At 37.0% G+C, this 21,608-nt stretch overlaps 1 long non-coding RNA gene across 1 annotated transcript in view; it reads right to left on the bottom strand.

The window, feature by feature from the left end:
- The window catches only part of LOC125853865 (uncharacterized), a 536,174-nt gene extending 515,605 nt beyond the window's left edge, over positions 1–20,569 (bottom strand). Inside the window, exon 1 of the long non-coding RNA XR_007445228.1 lies at positions 20,486–20,569. This is a non-coding gene — a long non-coding RNA (uncharacterized LOC125853865). The remainder of the gene's footprint in view (positions 1–20,485) is intronic.
- Positions 20,570–21,608: the final 1,039 nt, after the last annotated feature.

The following is a 21,608-nucleotide window of genomic DNA, read 5'->3' as shown; positions in this document are numbered from 1 at the left end:
TGGCCTTTGCAAAAGTGAGGCCTGCAAATACCATCAACTTCACCCAATTTCCAAAACATTGAAAGGACCCTTGGGATTCGTCCAAAACGTCGGTACACACAAACAACATAAGCAAATCAGTTATACTCGACGCTCCAGACTCAATGAAACTATCAAAATGTGAATCTGAGGTCTCCTTGACTCGAGATCCATGAAAACCACAAGAAACTAACTCATTCCTAAAAAGGCTAAAGTAAGCTCGGGAAATCTCAAAAATCAACCAAGACCTCACCTAGGCCTAAAATCATCACCCAAACCCGATGAAACTCTCTTAATACCAATCCTAAAATCTAAATCCCGAATGTTAAACAAAGTCAACCCAAATGTTAAAATTTCCATAATTTCACAACTTCTGGCCTCAAATCCTCAAAAGGACTTGGAATCTAAAATTGAAAACTGTCACGGATCAAATTTCCCATTTTGGGACTGATGGAATCAATGGAATTCCATTCCGACACTCAAAACTTCAAAAGACCCTAAAACCACTTTCTTGACAACTTAGCCTTTAAAACTCACAAATTTACCAAATTCTCAACTTTTAACTCAAAGTTCAAAATCAACCTTTCAAACTCAATCAAGAATGACTCGAGATCGATAACAGGAGGGGAAAAACAGAGAATTTATGAAACTTTCCCAAAATGAACGATCGGGTCATTACATTATCCTCCACTAAAAACCATGTTCGTCCTAGAATATAAAGCAAAAAAAAGTACTTGAAGATTGAAAAAGCTGGGGATATCTGGAACGCATATCAAACTCTGTCTCCCAAGTAGCCTCACCAACTAAATGATGCTTCAATTGCACCTTTATTGAAGTGATATCCTTGGTCCTAAGATTTCGGACCTGCCTACCCAAAATGGCTATAGGCTCCTCCTCAAAGATAAGTCTGGATCCAACTCAATTGAATCAAGGGAAAGTACATAGGACTCATCCGACACGTACTTTTGAAGCACGGAGACATGAAACTTGGGATGCACAATTGAAAAACTAGGTGGCGAGGCCAAATTATAAGCCACCTCTCCCACACGACTCAAAATCTCAAAGGGTCCAATGAATCTATGTTAAGCTTTCCTTTCTTTGTAAACCTCATCACACCATTCATGGGTGACATTAAAAGTCAAACATTATCACCCTCCATGAATACTAGGGCTAAAACTCTCCAATCCGCATAACTTTTCTGTCGATGGTGGGTTGTCAACAGTCTACCCTGAATCATACAAACCTGCTACATAACATCTCTAAACAATTTTGTATCCAATAAGTCCATCTCAGCTGAATCAAACCATCGGATTGGAAATCTACACCGTCTGTTATACAATGCCTTAAAATAGGCCATCTTAATACTGGCATGATTACTATTGTTATAGGAAAACTCTGCTAAGGGTAAATGTTGATCCCATCTAGCACCAAAATCAATCACACAAGCTCGGTACATGTCCTCTAACACCTGAATCGTCCACTCGGACTGACTATCTGTCTGAGGATGGAAGGTTGTACTCATATATAACCAAGTACAAAAAACATGCTACAATGCCTTCGAGAAATAGAAAGTGAGTGGGGAACCTTGATTGGAGACAATAGAAATTGGGACACCGTGTAGTCGCACAATCTGACTGATATAAATGTAACACCCCGTATTCAAAAAATGAAAAATGAAATGAATTTTGGGAAAACTGCAGGTACCAGCCACGAGGGCCACCCACGGCCAGTGGATGTGACCACGGCCCGTAGGTGTGGTCCGTGGATGGCCTTGCCTAAGGGAGGTATGGAGGCCAGAATCACGACCTGACCAACAGACCGTTGGTCAGACCACAGTCCGTGGTTAGGGTCGGTGGTTGGATAGCCCAAATCCCAACTTTCTCCTAACCAACGACACTCCACCAGGACGGGCCATGGGTCAGACCATCATCCGTCCACTGAGTCCGTAGTTTATAGGTCGGTGGTTAAGTCAAGGGTAGTTAGGTCTTTTCCTAATTAATCAGTTCCTACCCTAAGACCCCTGTATAAGTGTTTTGAACCCCCAAATTAGCCCATCCACTTCATTCTTCCAAATTCAAAATAGAAGATCAATTCTCCTCTCCAAAATATTTCTCTCTTTAGAAACTTGAAGAAGAAAGAGGATTCAACCTAGGGTTTAAAGTCAAGGTCTCAATTCCTCCATTGAAGGCTAGCATTCTGATTCAAGGTATGGCAGTTTTCATCCATGGATTCCTCCCATTCTTGTAGTTCCCAAATTCCTCTATTCTAAATGTAGAACTCCCCAATTAAGTTAGGGTTTTCTTCAATTATCATGGGTTCTTTTCATTATTGATTTAAATAATTGAATTATGATCTCTTGTGCATGAATTGATGAAATATTATGATTTTATGATGATTTCCCCATGAACTCATGTAATCCCCATGTTTTCAAGTTATGAATCATAGGATGTGGGATTTTGATCTTAAAGGAAGAGTTTTATGAAATTAAGCATGTATTGAAAGCTTTACATGTATTTATGATCAAATCCATATCTAATCCATGTTTTTAAATGTTGATGATTGAAAGTGGGTTTTGAACATTAAGAGGTAAACTATGGACTTATGCACTTTCTTATGAAATTTATGCAAATGATTTAAGGGTGCTTTGAGAGTAAAGTACCAATAATCATGATGTGTTATTGAAAGGATTTTCTCATGTACACATAAGAGCTAGATGTGAAAGGTTTTCTCATATAACAAAGGATTCTAAGGTTGAAATGCTTTCTCACCTAATTCAATCAAAGAATAAGAGTTATCCTAATGAAACTAGCTTGGATTGGTTATCCTAGGATACCTTTCCATGGATGATGATTTATCTTGGATTGGAAAGATGATGTACCTTTCCATGGATAATAAGAACAATAAGAAAGGACTATTTTGTGGGATTCATGCTTAGCACCGAGAGGATATTGATGGAAGCTCTCCCGTTAATAAAGGTCGGGTTTCTAAAAGAAATCTCCCTATCCCTTACATATGTATCCCCATAAGATGATTGTCTCGAGAGACATTAGCTAGTGGATCCACTTAAGCTATAAGTTCATGGTTCTACCTTGGCAAGTAGGACAATCCTTTTTGGTAAGGGAGACATCGGGGATCATGTTATAGCTCACATGGTCATTATGTTGGTTAACTCTAATTCCCCACATTAATAATGAACTAAGGTTACTTCAAGAAGTATTGTATATAAGTTCAAAGGTTTTAAATATGATGTTAGCTTGCATTGACCATGATTTTATGACTTATGTTATCTAACGCTTTTATATCATGTTTTAGCTTGGTTAATTGCATGTCATGAAATGAAATGTCCCTTTCTAGCATGATTTAGATGTTTTATGCATGGCCATCATACTTGGTACATTGTTTTGTGCTAACGCATATTTTTGCCTACATTTTCCCAAATGTAGGGTCGGACAGTCAGGGTCATCAATTTTGTGGCTAGTGGTTGAGTTCGAGATATCTGAGCTTGGGTGAGTCATTATGCTTCGAGGACGGAGTTTTATTGTTTCGCTTTCGTTTATGTATTTCTCTTTTGCACATGATGTATGGGCTAGGCCCAATTTCATTCCATTGTATTGGATGGCTATGATGAGACAAGTGTTTTAGACTTCTGCTTTACTTTTATAAAATGTTTTAGACTTAGATTATTCTTTTACTCTTATTGTTCTATTTCTTATGTTATGAGAGCTAAGTGGCTTATATGGAGTCCTTCGGGGTTCTATACACCATGTTACATCTAAGGGGTACCCCTGGGTTGTAACAATAAAGCTCGGCTAACTTCTCCGCCGTATACTTTACTTGGACTGGGATGAAAAGGGCGGACTCGGTCAACCTATCAATAACCACCCAAATGGAGTCTTATCCACCCACAGTGGTAGGTAATCCCACAACAAAGTCCATAATGATACGCTCCCACTTCCAAGTAGGAATAGGCATCCTCTAAGATATACCTCCGTGCCCCTAGTGCTCACACTTGACTTGTTGGCCAGTCAAACACCTCGAAAAAAAATCTGCAATATCTCTCTTCATACCATACCACCAATAGTGCAGGCTCAGGTCTTGATACATTAGATGGAATATTGGGAGCAATGGGCCTCTTCAAGAATCAGTCAAATCAACTTGTCTACCTTGGGCACAAAAATCCTGCCTCCAATCTGCAAGACACCATCACAATCAAGGACAACCTCCTTGGCTTCCCCTCTCATCACCTTGTCTCAAATGAGACATAGTTTCTCATAATCAAACAGGTGCTCACGAATCTGCTCAACTATGGAATAACGATCTTTGGTGAAACCAATCAAACCACTCGTCCCCTCAGAAATCTGCAAACGAATGAGACTGTTGGCTAATCTCTGAACATCTCTAGCCAATGGTCTCTCCTCCAAACTAATAGTGGCAAGAATCCCCATGATAGAGGTCTTCCTACTTAGAGCATCGGCCACCATGTTGTCCTTCCCTAGATGATACAAGATAGTGATGTCATAGTCCTTCAGTAGCTCAAGCTATCTACCCTCCCTCAACTTCAAATCCCTCAACCTCACAATGAACTCCATATAGATAATGTCTATATAGCTTAAGCACAAATACTAAGGTTGCCAATTCTAAATCATGGGTAGGATAGTTCCTCTCTTGGGTCTTCAACAGCCTAGAAACATAGGCAATCACCTTACCCTTCTGTATTAGAACACCACCTAAGCCGACTGCAGAAGCATCTCAATAAACAGTGAAGCGCACACCCTCATCAGGTAAGATCAAAACAGGAGTCGAAGTAAACAAGGTCTTGAGCTTCTGAAATCTCTCCTCACACTCATCAGACCACTGAAAACTCACACTTTGCCGATTCAATCTAGTCAAAGGAGATGTAATGATAAAGAAGCTCTAAACAAATCGTGGGTTATAGCCTATAAGTCTCACAAAGATCTTGATCTCGGTAACCGATGTAGATCTGGTCCAATCCCTCACTGCCTCAATCTTTGCTGGATCAACTTGAAGGCCCTCTTTGGACACCACATGTTACAAAAATGCCACAGAATCAAGCCAAAACTCTCACATTGAGAACTTGTCATAAAGCTTTTCTTCCCTCAATCTGTGGAGCACAATCCTCAAATGTCGATCGTGGTCCTCTTCAGTCTTAGAGTAGACCAAGATGTCGTCAATGAACACTAACAGAAGGAATCCAAATAAGGTGGGAACACCTCGTTCATCAACTCTATGAACGTTGTAGGGGAGTTAGTCGAACGGAAAGACATCACAAGAAACTCATAATGCCCAAAATGAGTCCTAATGTAACACCCTGTATCCTAGATAGACCAAAAGTACAGAACAATCAGAAGTTACAAGTGACACCAACGGGCACCACCCATAGACCATAGGTAGGGTACGTGGTTGTCCACCTACAGCCCCTCCCCAGACACCAAACAATTCTAGCCAAGGGTCGACCCACACCAGGACCGTAGGTGGGACCACGGTCCGTGATTCAGACCCCTTAGGACCCCTCTCTTTGAAGGCCAAACGACGGTTGATAAGATAGACCGTAGGTCCGTCGACGGTCCGCCGGTCAATTTACCCCAACAACTTTTAAGTCAGGTCGTTTTGGTCTTTTCTATATGCGTTGGACACCTAAACTACGTTGTTTTAGTCAATTTTAGCCTAGTAACTTAATTAGACTTTACCCAAGTCAACTCATTCTCCAAAATTCATCCAAGTTGAACGAGAAAAGGGAGAAAGAGTCAACCAACCCTATCCAAGAACGCAACAAGGTTTCCTCCAGTTCTAGCCACGAAATCGAAAGATTTCTCCATGAAATTCGTCAATAAGTATGTGGGATTTCACTAGTGGCTTCCTTTCACCCATTAGGTCCCTAGAATTTAGTCAGATTCTTGATTCTCTATATCATGTTTAGACCCAGGGTCTCTAGAACTTCAGATTATTGTTGTGATTCAGCTGTTAGATCAATCTTTATCATATTATCATGTGTTTGAGGAATTATTGCTTAGCTTCTTGCATGAAACTCAGAACCCTAGTTGTGTAGATTCGTTTAGTTCATGAATTACACTTGCTAGGTCAGTTTATTCAGTTATACATGCTCCAATTAAGATTGTTTCATTATCAGTACATTAATGTTGCATTTTCAGTTAGCATGTCAGTATTTTGAGCTATTCAGTATTATAGAAATTCAGTTATAATTTATTTCTTACTTAATCAATTGGGAGTAGGCTTAATACCGAGTGGACTAAGGGTCGGTCACCCACATAGTCCCAAAACTACGTGCCCCCGTAAGATAAGTCCCCTTTGTGGGCAGCATATTTAGTGATCACACTAGTCATGCCTTTATACCCCTGGCAAGGTATATTGGGTCCTCTTGATGGGGCGATGCATCGGATTCCACAGATAACTCTCGTGGTTTTATGTCGGTTAATAGTAGCTCCCACAGTCAGATTCTAGTGTATTGACCAGGTTATCAGTTATAGTCCAGTATTCAGTCTCAGCATGTTTATACTTGGCCATTTCATTCAGTTAGCTCAGTATTCAGTAAATTTCAGTATTTACATTATGTTCAGATTATATCATTTCTCTTATTGCTCTGTTCAATTTTGTATATATTGTTCATATTTATACTATATTTCATGCTCAGTACCTTTCAAGTACTGACGCATACTATGCGCTACATCTCCTCGTGATATAGGTTCAGGTCCTCAGCATTCAGTTCACGCATAGATCGGTTCCCAATCTCCAGTTCAGCACTATCAGTGGTGAGTCCTCATTCTTTGAGGACAATTGACATGTCTTTTATTCAGTCATTCTTGTTTAAGTTTCAATTTTGCTAGAGTTAGTTGGGGCATGTCCCAGTATGTTTAGTCAGTTAGAGTATTTTGTTTAGACATAGTTAGATTCAGTTTTAGTTTAAGTTTGATCTTTCAGTTGTCATTAAACTCAGTTTTATATATTCATATTTAGAATGGGTATTCCCCCATCATTTCACTTTATGTCATGTTTTAAGCTTCTACACAGTATTTTTATTTTTCAACAATTCCTTAAATATGCTTATGATATGCCAGCAGGGTTAGCTTGGGGTCACTCGTGATCCTAAGTCCCATGTTTATGTCAAGGAGGTAGCCTCGGGGAGTGACACCTAAAGTTGTCCTAGGGATATCTGATGCCCTAATCTTCAACTGATGATAACCGGATCTCAAGTCAACTTAGAAAAATGAGATACACCCTGAAGGTGATCAAACAAACCATCAATACGAGGAAGAGGATATTTTCTCTTCATTGTCACTTTGTTCAACTATCGATAATCAACACACATCCTCATAGATCCATCTTTCTTCCTCACAAACAACACAGGAGCACCCCCACAGAGAAACACTAGGGTGAATGAACCCCTTACTAAAAAAATCCTACAACTAATCCTTCAATTCCGTCAACTCAGTTGGAGCCATAGGATAAGAAGGAATAGAGATGGGCTTGGTGCCTAGCTCCAAGTCAATAGCAAAGTCAATATCCCTACCTAAAAGAACACCTAAAAGATCAGTATGAAACACATCTTTAAACTCTCGAACCATGGGCATGGGATCGATGCATGGTGGCTCAACACTAGTATCCCGAATGAAAGCCAAGTAGGATAAACACCCTCTATCAACTAATCTATGAGCTCTAATTAAAGAGATAACTTTGTCAAGAGTACGAACCACTTGCACCCATCCACTAAACCCTCGAGACACCCGGCATCACTAAGGTCACAGTCTTTGCATAACAATCAAGAATATCATGATGCTGAGAAAGCCAATCCATACCCAAGATAATATCAAAGTCTACAATCCCTAAAATGATCAGGTCTACCCAAGTATCATACCCCACCACAGAAATAAGCTAGGATCGATACACTCGATCCACCACTAAAGATTCTCCCACATGTCTAGAAACATGAATAGGCACAGGCATGCAAGCTAGAATCATATCAAACCCAGAAACAAAATAGGTAATAAATAGAGCTGTCAATATGGGCTAGCCCACCCCATCCGCGCTAACCCATACAGGCTTTGACATTTTATGGGTCAGGCCAGGCTAGCCCATTTTTGGTGTGGACCAGAAAACGGTCGACCCAACCCACAAGTACGTGGGCTTCAGGCTTGCCGGGCCAGCCCACTTTTTTAAAAATTATATTTTTTTTATAATTATTAAAATAAATTATAAATTATAATTTAAAAATATTATCATAAATATCGACAAAACAATATTACATCATGTTAATGTTACTACTTGTTAATCAAATATACAAATAAAATTATCTTTATAATATTTATTAAGGTTTTTTCAAATAAAAGTATAAATATATAAATAGAAATATTAACCTAATTGTTTTGTCACATTAAAACACAAAAAATGTGACAATATTCCAACCATAAAAAAGTTAAAAATAAAATCCTTTAAAAAATCATGAAACTTATGGCGTATCTAACACATCATGAAATCTATGGTGTATCCAACACTTCATGATCATCTTCATCAAGCATATCTGAATCAGCTTGTGGCAAGGTTGTCTTAACATCTTCATTTTCATCTGTAATTTATATGTGGTTTCAATTAGTTAAATATTAAATAGATTTTGAGTTTGGATTCTCTTTAATTTTAAATTTTAATATTATATTATATTTTTTTAATTATTTTTATTTGGCCCACGGGCCGGCCCTACCTATATTTCTCAAGCCCCACAAATCAGCAGGCTTATTAAGGCCGGGCTAAAAAGCCCTTTTCTTAAATGAGCTCCAAAAATCTTAGCCCAGCCCTATTAAATCCCGGGTTAAGCCAGGCTGGCCCAACAGGCCTAGCCCATATTGACGGCTCTAGTAATACATATATGAGAAAGTAGATCTCGGATCAAATAATACAGACGTAGCTCGATGACAAACTTGATAATACATATGATCACAACATCAGAAGTCTCAGCCTCAGGCCTCTCCGAAAAAGCATAGCACTGGCCATTCAGCCACCTGTAGCTTGAGTAGAACCTCTACATCCAACCTGCGGAGTTGGAACACCCCTACCCATAGTCCTACCACCTATATCGATCTAAGCTCTACCTCAGATCCTGGCCAGATGCATTGAATCCCTAGCTGGAGCAACTGAAAATGAATGGTGAGGTATTGAATGAGTCTGTACAAAACATTGTCGCATCATATGAACTGGATCTCTACAAGTGTAACAAGATCTCAGCGTAGATAACTACTGTTGTGAACCCCATGAACTACCATGGACACTGCAGAAAGAACTATAAAAACCTCGGGTTGACTGCCCACTCTCAACGGCTGGCATAGAAGCATGAACCAGCCCACGGCACTAGAATGAACCACTATCCCTATGCGAACCTCTGCCTCCATATGAGGCACCAGAAAATTGTCCCAAAGAACAGGCCCTCTTGGACTCCCCAAACTCCTCTAAGACAATCAATTTTGCCTCATTGGCAGTTCTCACAATGGACTGGTAGAAATTCCCCTCTTTAGTTGCCCCGAACACATAAGATCTGACAGAGAAAGTCAACCCTCTCACAAATCGGCGAACTCTCTCAGCCTCATCCATAAAAATAGTCAAAGCATGCCTAGAGATCTCACAGAAATAGGCCACATACTCGGTCACAGACAGACTTCCCTAAACCAAGATCTCCAATCTCATATGACTCTCCTCTTTCATGCTCTAAGGAATGAAACGGTCCTCTAAAGCACTATAAAATACATCCCACTCTTCCCGAGAAGATCAAACTAGTCTAGAGCTCACAAAACTCCTTCACCGCTCTCTGGCACGACCACGAAGGTGAAGTGCAACAAACTGGACACCACGAGCATCCACCATACCCACTGTCTCAACCATCTCATGACACAAAGTCAAAAAATCATGAGCATCCTCGCTCTTTCCACCCTGAAATTGGGGTGGTTTCATCTTCTGAAATCTCTCATAGCACTGCTGATGGGACGTGTCAAGATAATCTCAGGAGCAATTTGTGCACCAATAGCCAGTGCAGGAACCACTAGTGGCTGGCCCACCTGAACATGAACACCTAGAGCCTGTTACTGACCTGGGGTTTACGTCCCCGGAGAAAGGTTCTCTAACACACAAAGCATCCTCAACAAGGTCTAGTGAAACAACGAAGCTCCAAACTCAATAAGAACTTGGTCCTCAGAAACCTCAATATGTAGCTCAGGAGAAGTCTCTCTAGACCTTCCTCTAGTTGGTGCCGCGCCACAGGCACAAACTCTACATGGTGTTATTCTGTGAGCACGACCTCTAGCTCGGGACCTATCTCTACCCCTAGTTGGGATCTCAACAATATCCTCGGGAATGCCTCCCCTCTATCACCGTAGGACTCAACTGGGATTTTCATATGCGTAAAACAAGAAACTATAAAAGGAGAATCTGAACAATGAAAAACATAGCTTTAGCATCACTAAAATCAGGATTCTTGGCAAGAGCAAGAGGCGGCACAAAGAGAACATAATTGTAGAAGAAAAAAGAACTAGAGTTAGGTTTTCTTTTTAAAGTTTAGCATATTGTTAGTTTAACTTAGAGTCATTATTTGGTGATAATTATTCTATGATTGACAATGAGTTGGGAAGTTGTTATAAGAAGTGTGTTTGACTTCTTGGAGAGTACAAACAATGGTTATAGTTGATCGCTAGAGTTGAGATACTATAGTTAGTCTCTTAGATTATAGAGTTATAATTTAAAATAGGTCTTTGAAGTTTTAGTGAAAGTTTTTGAAATCCTAATAGATGTAGGTCGTAGTTTTTCTTCCCTTGACCAAGGAGGTATTTCATGATAAATTTGTGTGTAGTTTATGTCATCATTAAAAAGTCTTTTGTTAGTATTACAAGAACCAAGTTCTTGTATTTGTTAGGTGATATAAATTTCTTCAGTTGAGAAGAGTTTATTCTTTGTTACTAAATTTACATAAACTTTTTTTCGATAGATCAAGAATTTGAATATGGAGAATCTATCATTGAAGAAAATACGGAACAAGTTGAAGTTCAAGAGGGATTTTACATTGGTTAGGTGGTTTAAAGACGAAATCTTATTAATTATAGATGTTGGATTTTTTTCTTTGCTTAGGAGTTGATAAAGATATGTCCTACAACAACTTGAATATGGTATATCTTTCCTAAATAATTTCAACACCTATCATGGCTGAAATATCAGCTTTAGTGAAGGGGCTTAGGTTGGCTATCCTACACAATTTAACACTATTAAAAGTCTCCATAGATTGCGAAGAGATCATCAAATATCTAAAAGATGATCATCCACCATACTCTAATATATTATTTGATTGAAAAGATCTAATCAAGCAGTTGGGGAAGCCTCTGGTGCAGCATAACTATCGGGAAGAGAACAAAGTGGTAGATATCCTAGCTATGGAGGGCACTAAGATAAAGAAGACTAGAGGGTGTTTAGATTGACTTAAAAGTTAGTCAAATCTACTTTTAAGTTAGTTTTTGACTTCTGGAAGCGTTTGGCAAATATAAAAAATAACTTAAAATAAGTCAAAAATGACTTAAAATAGTTAGGAAGTCTTTGGCAAGATAAAAATAACTTAAAATAAGTCAAAAACCAAAAGTAGGTCTCCCCCTACTTTTTATTTTTTGACTTAACAGTCATTTAAGTTTGACTCTTTTTTTTAATTTAAAAGCTACTTTTTTTAATTCAATCCAAACGGACTTTAACTTTGTTTTGATATTGGCAGTTCCCCCTTTGTTTGCAGTAAAGTATACAAAGTTGGAACTCTTTTTGTTAGGCATATAACTCCCACTATTACTCATAATCTATGGAATCAACCCCTACCCTCCTCTATAGGAGTAGCCATGCTCTTCCACTCTCTTGTACTAACACATATTAAATTATAATTTACTACTATTCTTTTGTACCAAAAAAAAAAGTTCTTGTATTAACAATGAATTTTTTATATGAGTTTAACTATTTAATATATTTTCGGGTGTTTCTCTGTATGAAACAATTAATATTATCCCGAGTATAAATCTTCGTACAATAACAAATGAAAATGGGATATTTGGAACTCTTTTATAATTGGCTTATCAAATATTGAAATGACGTTAACAACGGAAAACTTGGTCGTTAATTGTATTGATGTTGAAACTATTAACATACCATAAATGAAAACAGTTTTGATAGTTAAATTAGTATGTGTACAAAGTGAATATCCGGCCTCTAAAAAGGACAAATAACCATACTTTCAACACAATTGAAATTCAGTCGATCAATTTTAATGTTACGGCTTTTAATGATTGTTAACATTTAGCGATAGGATTTGGACTTTTAACGGCCAAATTTTCCATTACTAAAGAATTTTTCCTTTGTAGTAGTGTTAGTATATGTATGTACATTATATATTAGATTATAGAATTATAGTGATATATATACGACAAGGGGTGCTGTTATTACATTAAGAATACAACACATACATACATATAAACATGGTTTTGCTACAAAATTATACCAAAAGCAAAATCAGTACGAACTAGTATATATTATAAGCGATGCGCATTTGGCATCAGTTAGAATAATTGGCGAGAGATATACCATCATGCAACTGAGCTGCCCCGTAGCTATTTAAAGCCACTGGTGCCGGACAATGCCCTTTATATACAAGGCTGGCCAAGATTCTTGGGAGAAAAAAAAAATTGCATTGGACCGGCCCTGATTCTGTATAGTGAGACAAATGTTTGGTTTGTAGTTGAAATTAATGAGAAGATTGTATATATTCAATTTACTAGATGCGGATGCTGCATTGGCGGTCCTCTTTTAATTTTAGGTATAAATTCCATTTAGCCTTGATTATTATATTGGTTCGAAGCATCTAAGTCTAGTTTATTAAAATGAAACATCTTTAAAATTGGGGTTGTTCTTCGGGAAAAGTCAGATGGTTTGGAGGGTGGTCATTCACACGAATAACTCAGAATCGATTCCTTTTAATGTTTTCTTAGTTGAGTCTATCGCATAAAGCTTGCCTAACGCAGTTTACATCTTTGATATATATGGGGTTATATAATGGGGGTTCACCCGGTGCGTGGTGGCAGAGCCACATGTAGTTAGGGGTGTCGATCGACACCCCTTTGTCAGAAAATTACATTGTGTAGCTAGAATAATATTTTTTTTTATGTATATATATTATGTAGTGACAATCCTTGCCTTCTACACAATTTTATTTCTTTATATTTTGACACCTCTTAAGCGAACTTCTAGGTCCACTACTATCGGTGCACACAAAGTACTCACCCAAAGATGGTAAAGGGTAAAGACTGTGCCAGTGGCTATAATTTATCCTATGAGTTCAAAATTTTAAAAAAAAAAAGAAAAAAAAAGTTGGGCGGTTTAGCATGAGCCAAACGTTGTTTAGAAGCAGACTAAATAATTAAACCATCTTGTGTAAGTGGCGGTTTAACAAACCCTTGCCACCTCATTAATCAATATATATAATATGTATGGAATAAGATAAAGTTTGATTTAATTTGTACCAATATTTTGGTTCAACGAAATTGGACGATATCTTTGGAAAAATCTACCATGAATATTCTTGTCTTAATTATATGAAATTTCAAGATGAACTTTCTTATTTATTATACAGTTTTTTGGGAGTCCGGCAACAACATGGACATTCATTGGGCGCTACATATATATCAAAAGAGATCTTTCCTTTTTTTTTGTCTTTAGAGGGAATTGATGAAGTTAAGTTAGTATGTCACAATTCACCCACAAATGGACGAAGTGTCCATTTTGATTTGTGTTTTAAGAAAGGTCCTTTTGATATGTAATGCCCAAAAAGTAACCATTTGTGTCACTCGAGAGATTGCCCCTAATTTCTTTACTCCGATAAATTCCATCGCTCGATAATTATTGCTAATACATTTTTTTTAAATGAAAACCAAACGCAAAAAATCAACAAGAAGGGTGAAAATTAGGCATTGCCTAATCATGTATTAATATTAGCAAAAATTTATAATCGTTACGTTGGATTTTTGTCCAAACCACCTTAGAAAATGGATGAATACAACATCTTTATACAACCAGTTTGGTTAAATATCATTTTTCAACAAGTTTTTGACTTTATTGGGAAAAATCAAATAATGTGTGAAGAAGGAATCTTTTCTTTGTTTCTCACCCAAATTAGCAAGATAATCCGTCAGGCTAGTTACTTCTAAAACAGTGCAGAAATTTGTAGCTTTAATTATGTTGTTTATCACTTGTAGGTATGGCCAGTGTGATTTATCGAGGTGATGTTAAAAGTTTGATTAATTGAATACCTGAGCTGAAAATTAATTATTATTTTTTTAAAAAAAAGGAGTATTGTTTGAGATGTGTATTATTAGAAAAGATGCAGAGAGAGTTATATTCCATTGGTAACCCTGTGGGCTGTGGAAATTCCAACAATAGATGCGGAGTTAAAGGGATCCGGCTACCCTCCATTTCGTCAAGTACACCTTTAGATGAAAGACATGTGTCTTATTTAAAGTTTAAAGGTCAAGATTATATTATATTAACAAATATCATAATCATAGTTAAGTCAACTAATTTTAGAAAACTATTCTCCAAAATTGGTAAGAATTACAATATATTCCATACCAAATTTGATATTTATTAATATCATTAATTTCATCTTATATTTTTATACTTAAATATTAAATTGTTTGATATTTAAGGTGAAAATCAACTAAATAATTTTCTGTATTAGTAAACTTTATTCTTGAAATATTATATGTGAAACAAAAAACAAAGGTGAAGAATTATCAATGTTGAAAAAAAAAACCATACAATAAAAGAACACGAGACAAAACTAAAAAATAAAAAGACAAAAGTGTTTTTAAAATTAAACGATACCAAAATTATTCCAAGGAGAAAATGTGGCTACTGTACGTTTGAAGGAAAAAAAGTTTTTTTAAAATATTCTTTTATCTTCTTTTTTTTGTGTGAAAATAAATAAAACATTGTTTTAAATGAAAATATCTTTGAAGATTATTATTTATCACAATTAATATAAATGTTTCATATTCTACAATTTTAATATTTAAATATAAAAATATAAGATGAAATTAATGATATTAATAAATATAAAATTTTGTATGGAATATATTGTACCTTTTACCAAATTTAGAGATTAGTTTTTTAAAATTAATTGACTTAACTATGGTTATGATATTTGTTAATATAATATAATCTTGACCTTTAAACTTTAAATAAGACACATGTCTCTTATCTAGAGGTGCACTTGACGAAATGAAGGGAAGGGGTAATGGAGGGGAGCCAAATCCGAGTTAAAGGTTCTCATTTTTATTCGGTGGAAAATATTCTATTAGCATGTACTCTTCTATTAACAGCATGTGGAATAAGAGTCATTCAAACCAGAGAGAAACTGTATCAATTTATGTCTCATTAGACTCATGCATAGCTCCACAAGTGCATGGATTTGTTTTAATGTTCTAGACAATAGAAGGACTTTATTTATCAATGATACTTATGTGATTAAGATTGTCACGAAGTTTGCTCCTTCGTTTTATTTTATATGAGTTAGTCTGACTCGACATGGAATTTAAGAAAGAAAAAAAGACTTTTGAAATTTGTGGTCTAAAATAAATGATAGATATTTTTGTGTGGCTATAAATTATTTCATTAAGGATAAAATGAATATTATAAAATTAAATTGTTACTTAATATAGAAATGTATCATTCTTTTTGAACTGATTAAAAGAGAAAATAGTCATATAAATTGGAACAAAAGATGTAGAATATATGCAGGAAAACAAGTAACAACATTCAAGTTGTCTTCAAGCTGTGTATGTTTGAGATGAAAGAGTGACGACGGAAATGGTATCAGGAAATGGATTTAATGGGCTAGTTGGGTCGGGAATATACATTAAGTTGGGTATAGAAATTATATTGAGAAGAACTTTTAATTGGTGAAAACATATAATATGGAGTAATCATTTAAAATTTATTAAATATAAATATATAAATGATTCAAATTATATTAAATTCATGAATATATTAGTTTAAATAAATATTATGGAATTAATATAATTGAATTAACTATTTAAGTCCAATAAATATGAATTTGATTAAAGTCTAAATCAATTGATTTGAGCTATAATAGATGAGTCTAGTTTGCTAAGTTCAATGTCTTTGATCCTAGAGGCCTAGTTTGATGTCACGTATCAATGACATGGCATGTCAAGCCAAACAAAGAAGTTAATAGGATTATGCCATGTGTCAAAATGACAAACCCAGTTCGCCAAAGCCCATTATGTTATGTCACTTAAATATGATTGACCGGATGAAAGTATGTTTATATCACAACTCCTCTATTTAACAACTATAAATAGGTGAATGTAGAGATCAATTATTGCAGTGTACGACTTGGCATACATATGAGAAGACTTGGTGGAGACTTCATGATAAGGATGAAAGAGACAATTGAAAGAAATAAGAAAACATGTGGAATTATCGAAATCTAATCGAATTTATGAGCAACAATGGACTTTATACCTTCACCTCTCATTTGAATCCGATCAAACAACATTAACCCAAACTCAAACGAAAACGAGAAAACCAAATTGAATCCACAAAGAGAGTAACTGGATGATCGATTAAGCTAAAAGAAGTTAACTATCAATTCTAAGAGTTAACCACTAATTACTCACTAATTCCTTAAGGGAATTAAACAAATACTAAATTAACAACTAAAATTTGAGAGCATTCAATTTCAATATTCAACATACTCTAAGTCATCAAAAATGAAAAAAAGACTAATATTTATACTAAGGAAATAAAGAAGACACTTCTTTAACAATTTTACTCTTAATGAAATAAGGGCCTTGTTTGGTTGTCTTCGTTTGTGAATACTAAGGAAATAAAGTAGACTAATATCTCTTTTTTTTTTCAATACAATAACAATTATAATAAGTTTTTTGAGCCTAATAATCTGTACTTTATCATTATTAGCATCAAAATCAAGAAAAGAACACAACCACAGCTCGTTCTTCTCAAGCAAGGATTGGGTTCTTCGTTTTCAAGATAGTTAAAGATTCAACCTAGTGTACTCTTCTTTCCAAGTATGTGAGATTTCATAAATGATTATCCTGTCACCCATTGAGTCCCAAAGAAAACCCAGTTTTTCAAATAATGATTTATATAAAAATTATGGTTCTTATGAATGCATAATCTTCATCATATTTCCTAGTCTTTTCATGAACAGTTTGATTACGTGATTTCATCCATAAATTCAATCCTTCTAAATAATATTTTCATGAATCGTAAGAATATAATTTTTTTTGTTGACTTAAAATCATATTGTTTTAGAATGAATATCTCAGGTTATCAACTTCATGATGTATGATGTTTTCAGATAAAGTGTCTACCAATTTAGTATCAAATATTATGTTGTATGAGTTATTCAGTTATAAGTTAAATTCAATATATATTAGTATTATTCAGTTTATTAGCTTACATTCAGTTGGGAGAATCACTAATTAGCACCGAGCGAATTTAGGGATGAAGGTTCACCCATCAGATATGATTGAGACATTTAGTAGCAATCCCTATGTTCTAAAACTACTTATCATTGTAGGATTATAATTAAGGATCATCCGTCATACCAGGACAGACGTTTTAGTATTTTATAGACAGTAACTTAGTGGCACCGCATTAACTCATATCAACATTTATATCCCAGTAAGGTATATTGGGCATTTGATGGGGATTATGTATCAAACTCCATTTTGTAGCTCACATGGTTATATATAGGTTTATAGTATGTCCCATAGTTCACTCTAATTAGATGTTTCATGCCCTTGTCAGTTATTTTAGTTGCATGTTTTACCACTTGGTCATTGCATTATCTCATGTTATTCAGTACAACATTTCAAATTCAACATATCTATTTATTATGTTTATCCTCCATATCCTACATAATCAGTACCTTCAAGGTATTGATAGCATACTGTCGCGCTATATTGTTTGACAATATAGATTCAGACGTTCAACACTCAGATTGTGGTTAGTACGACTTCAGATCAGCTTAGTAGCATTATTGGTGAGTCATCATCTATAGAGGACAACCTTTATATTCCATTCAATTGTATTATTTTAGTTTTCAGGCAGTTAGAGTTAGCCAGGGTCTTGTCCTAACAATTCATCTTAATAGAGGCTTTCAAACGATCACATTAGCTTCAACTTATGTTTATTCATATACTTGATGTTTTGAGTTTAAACGCATTTCAGATTTAGCTTCCACATCCGTATTTCAGTTCTATGTATGTATTTCTTAGTGTCATGTTGTCACGACCCGATTTCTCAAGTCATGATGGCACCTACTATAACCCACCAGTAGGTAAGCCAACCCGTAATCCGGAACAATAAGTAATGGGTCTGAGGGTAGAAACTAAACAAGAGTAGGCAAATAACAATATAAATAGGCGGAAGAAAACCAAAAACATAGATACAAATAAAGATCCCTCCCAGAACCTGGAAGTCACTAGTACAGAGCTACTAACAAAATGAGTACAAGTCCCAAAAGTGGACAACAGAGACTGGACTGTCTCGAAAGGTAAAAGACAAGTCTATATATATAGATGGAGACTGAAATAGTACAAAACGTCGTGTGCTCACTCCCGTCTCCGGATCAGTCTGCTCCAAACTCGATCAACGCTGGCTACTAGTGCCCGGACCTGCATCACAAAATAGATGCAGAGCGTAGCATGAGTACCAAAACAACCGGTACCCAGTAGGCATCATAGGCCGACTGAACTTGAAAAGTAAAGGCAATATGAAAAGAAGGAATAACACAAACCGAAGTCAAGAACTAAAATCTAACTAACAAAGAAATGCACACGAGTGTACAAAGAACTAACTAAAGTAATCTATAAGCTAACTACACCTAACTGGGCACCCATAAGCCCAGAAGGTACACTCGTGCGCAAGTTAAATAAAAACCCGATCGGACCCCCATAAGCCCGACGAGTACACAGAATAACTATAACTAAAGAGAATTGCATAAAAGAACCCAAGAACGAAGNAACCTCAACCCTAATTAGTAAAATCTGACAGTACGGAGGCCGGACCTCGAACCGGATGCTCAGCAGAAGTACCCAAGTAACCAATCACAAGTATCAAGTAATAGAGGCCGGAACTCTAACCGGATGCTCTATATAAGTATCTGGGCAATAGAGGCCGGAACTATAACCGGATGCTCTATATAAGTAACTGGGCAATAGAGGCCGGAACTCTAACCGGATGCTCTATAAAGGTGCCAATGTAGCTGCTGAAAGAGTCTCAATCGATCCATACTCATAAATGTCCGTGAAACGCCGTCCATACATAGCCAAACAATGTAAGTCCTTGGAACCAAATCGAAAACCAAATTCAAATCGCAAAGTAGAATTAGTGTTGCCGACGTAACTCGTGAAGCCGTAACATCGGGGAAAATAAGGATAACTAAAGTCGGAGCAAGCGTATTGCCTAACTAAGGCCCAAACTATCAGACTCAAGTCTGCTATACCAGTCTACAGGGATCTAAGCCGGTCGAGCGACGTCGGGGTAAAACTAAGGCCTATTGGATCCGAATAATGTATTTCTAAGGCAAGCCCTAGTCAAACCTAAACTAAGGCCCAACATTCTTCAAATAAACAATAATGAAGCATGCAAGCACTCCACATAGAGAGGAGGGTCCGTTAATAACACAAAGCATGCTCACAGTTACCCGATAATTCCCGAAATAGGCAGAAAACATAATTTCTTAACACCTATGCAAGATTCAATAACTACCCAACCCAAATCCCAACTAATCAACATGCATTCACATTCTCGAGCTCAATCTAAGAGAGGAAAACCGTAGCCTACCTGTAGGCCGATCACACGCGCTCCAAAATCACTCCTTCGGAGCTTTCCCTCTTTGAACAGTCTCGAAACGCTGCCCCGATATCAAAAATAGAGTCACAACGTTAATACGGTCGTTTAGACACCAAAATCACAACAAACGGAGACGGGTCAATTTTGGAGTCAAAACGAGAATCGTGGGACCCGCGCAGGAAATTCCAAAATTAACGCCAAAAGTGGGTCCTAACCAGTTCCCCCAGCTCATGTCCCAAAATGGGACACAATTCGGGGCTCGGGAATAACACAATATCAACAAGCAACTAAAACCCAAATTTTCTCAAAAGAATAGAAATGGGACAGCAGCTAATTCAGTGTTTTTACCAAAAACGGGCGATCTACAGTAAAATCTAACAACACCACAATGTTCTCCTCGAAAAACCATTCAAGATAGCCTCAAAAATTACCAAAATCGGATCTAAAATGGCTAAGAAAACAAGTCTTAAAAATTTTCAAAATCAAGCTCACAAAAGGGGTCTGACAGCAGGTATTTTTCGAAAATTACCTCAAACGGGGACTCCAAATCACTATCCGAGATCACCAACGCGTTGTCCTCAAAAAATCTCACAACTTTGTCTTTTGGATCACCTCAAATCGATTGAGAGATGAGAGAGATATGAGGGTTTAAGTTTGGGAATATGTTGCTGATTTTCTGCAATTTATTGCAGAAAATCTGCAACATTTCCAAAACTTTAAATTCTGATGGGGTGCTCCGATCTCGTTCGGAACCCCGTGCACGCAAACGAGATATGCAACCATACCAAATTCGACATTTCAGACTCAACGGCGCAGTCGAAATTTCCATCAGAGGTCATTTCGATAAAAAGTGGGTCCCATTTCCAAAAGCCCTTTTAAGTCAAAACCCACAAAAGGGCTCGAAAAGATATCGAAAACCTCCAGACACAAAAGAAGGGTCAATCTAGACCAAACTCGACATTCCGGAGCTAACCACGCTGACAGAATTCTCATCCGAGCGCTTTTACTCAGAATGTTGACCAAAGTCAAACTTAGGCTTAAACTTAAAGTTAAAACGTCTAATCGCACTAACTCACACTGAAAACCTCGGGAGTCATGTCGACCATTCTACTAGCCTAAAATGACCCTTCCGGAGCTGATGGAATCGTCAGAATTGGATTCCGATGTCATCTTCTTGAACTTTTGATCGAAAATGATCGTTCAAGGTTCATAAGCTCCAAAACACAAAAACTCGCACCAAGACCAAATGAACGATCAGGTGACCGAACTGTCAGTCCCAGCAAGTTATAAATGACTTGGGGTCGCTATAGGAACGCTCTAAACGACACACAGAAGGCAAGACACAGAAATGACCATGAGGGTCATTACAATATCCACTACTAAAAAGGACTTTCGTCTGCGAAAGAAAGGATCAAGAAGTACCTGAAGGCTCAAACAAGCCGGGAAACTGCTCTCGCATCTCCTGCTCGGTCTCCCAGGTAGCCTCCTCGACTGGACGATGCCTCCAACGGACCTTAACAACAGGAATGGCTCTCGAGCGCAATCTCCTCACATCTCTAGCTAGAATGGCAACTGGCTCCTCTACAAATGTCAAACGATCATCCAACTCGACTGCATCATACTGGAGCACATGGGACTCATCCGGAACATAC

Source organism: Solanum stenotomum, chromosome 1, assembly GCF_019186545.1.
Source record: "Solanum stenotomum isolate F172 chromosome 1, ASM1918654v1, whole genome shotgun sequence".
Classification (NCBI taxonomy): domain Eukaryota; kingdom Viridiplantae; phylum Streptophyta; class Magnoliopsida; order Solanales; family Solanaceae; genus Solanum; species Solanum stenotomum.
The sequence above is the reverse complement of the archived record's forward strand: the minus strand, read 5'-3'. Positions and strand labels throughout refer to the sequence as shown.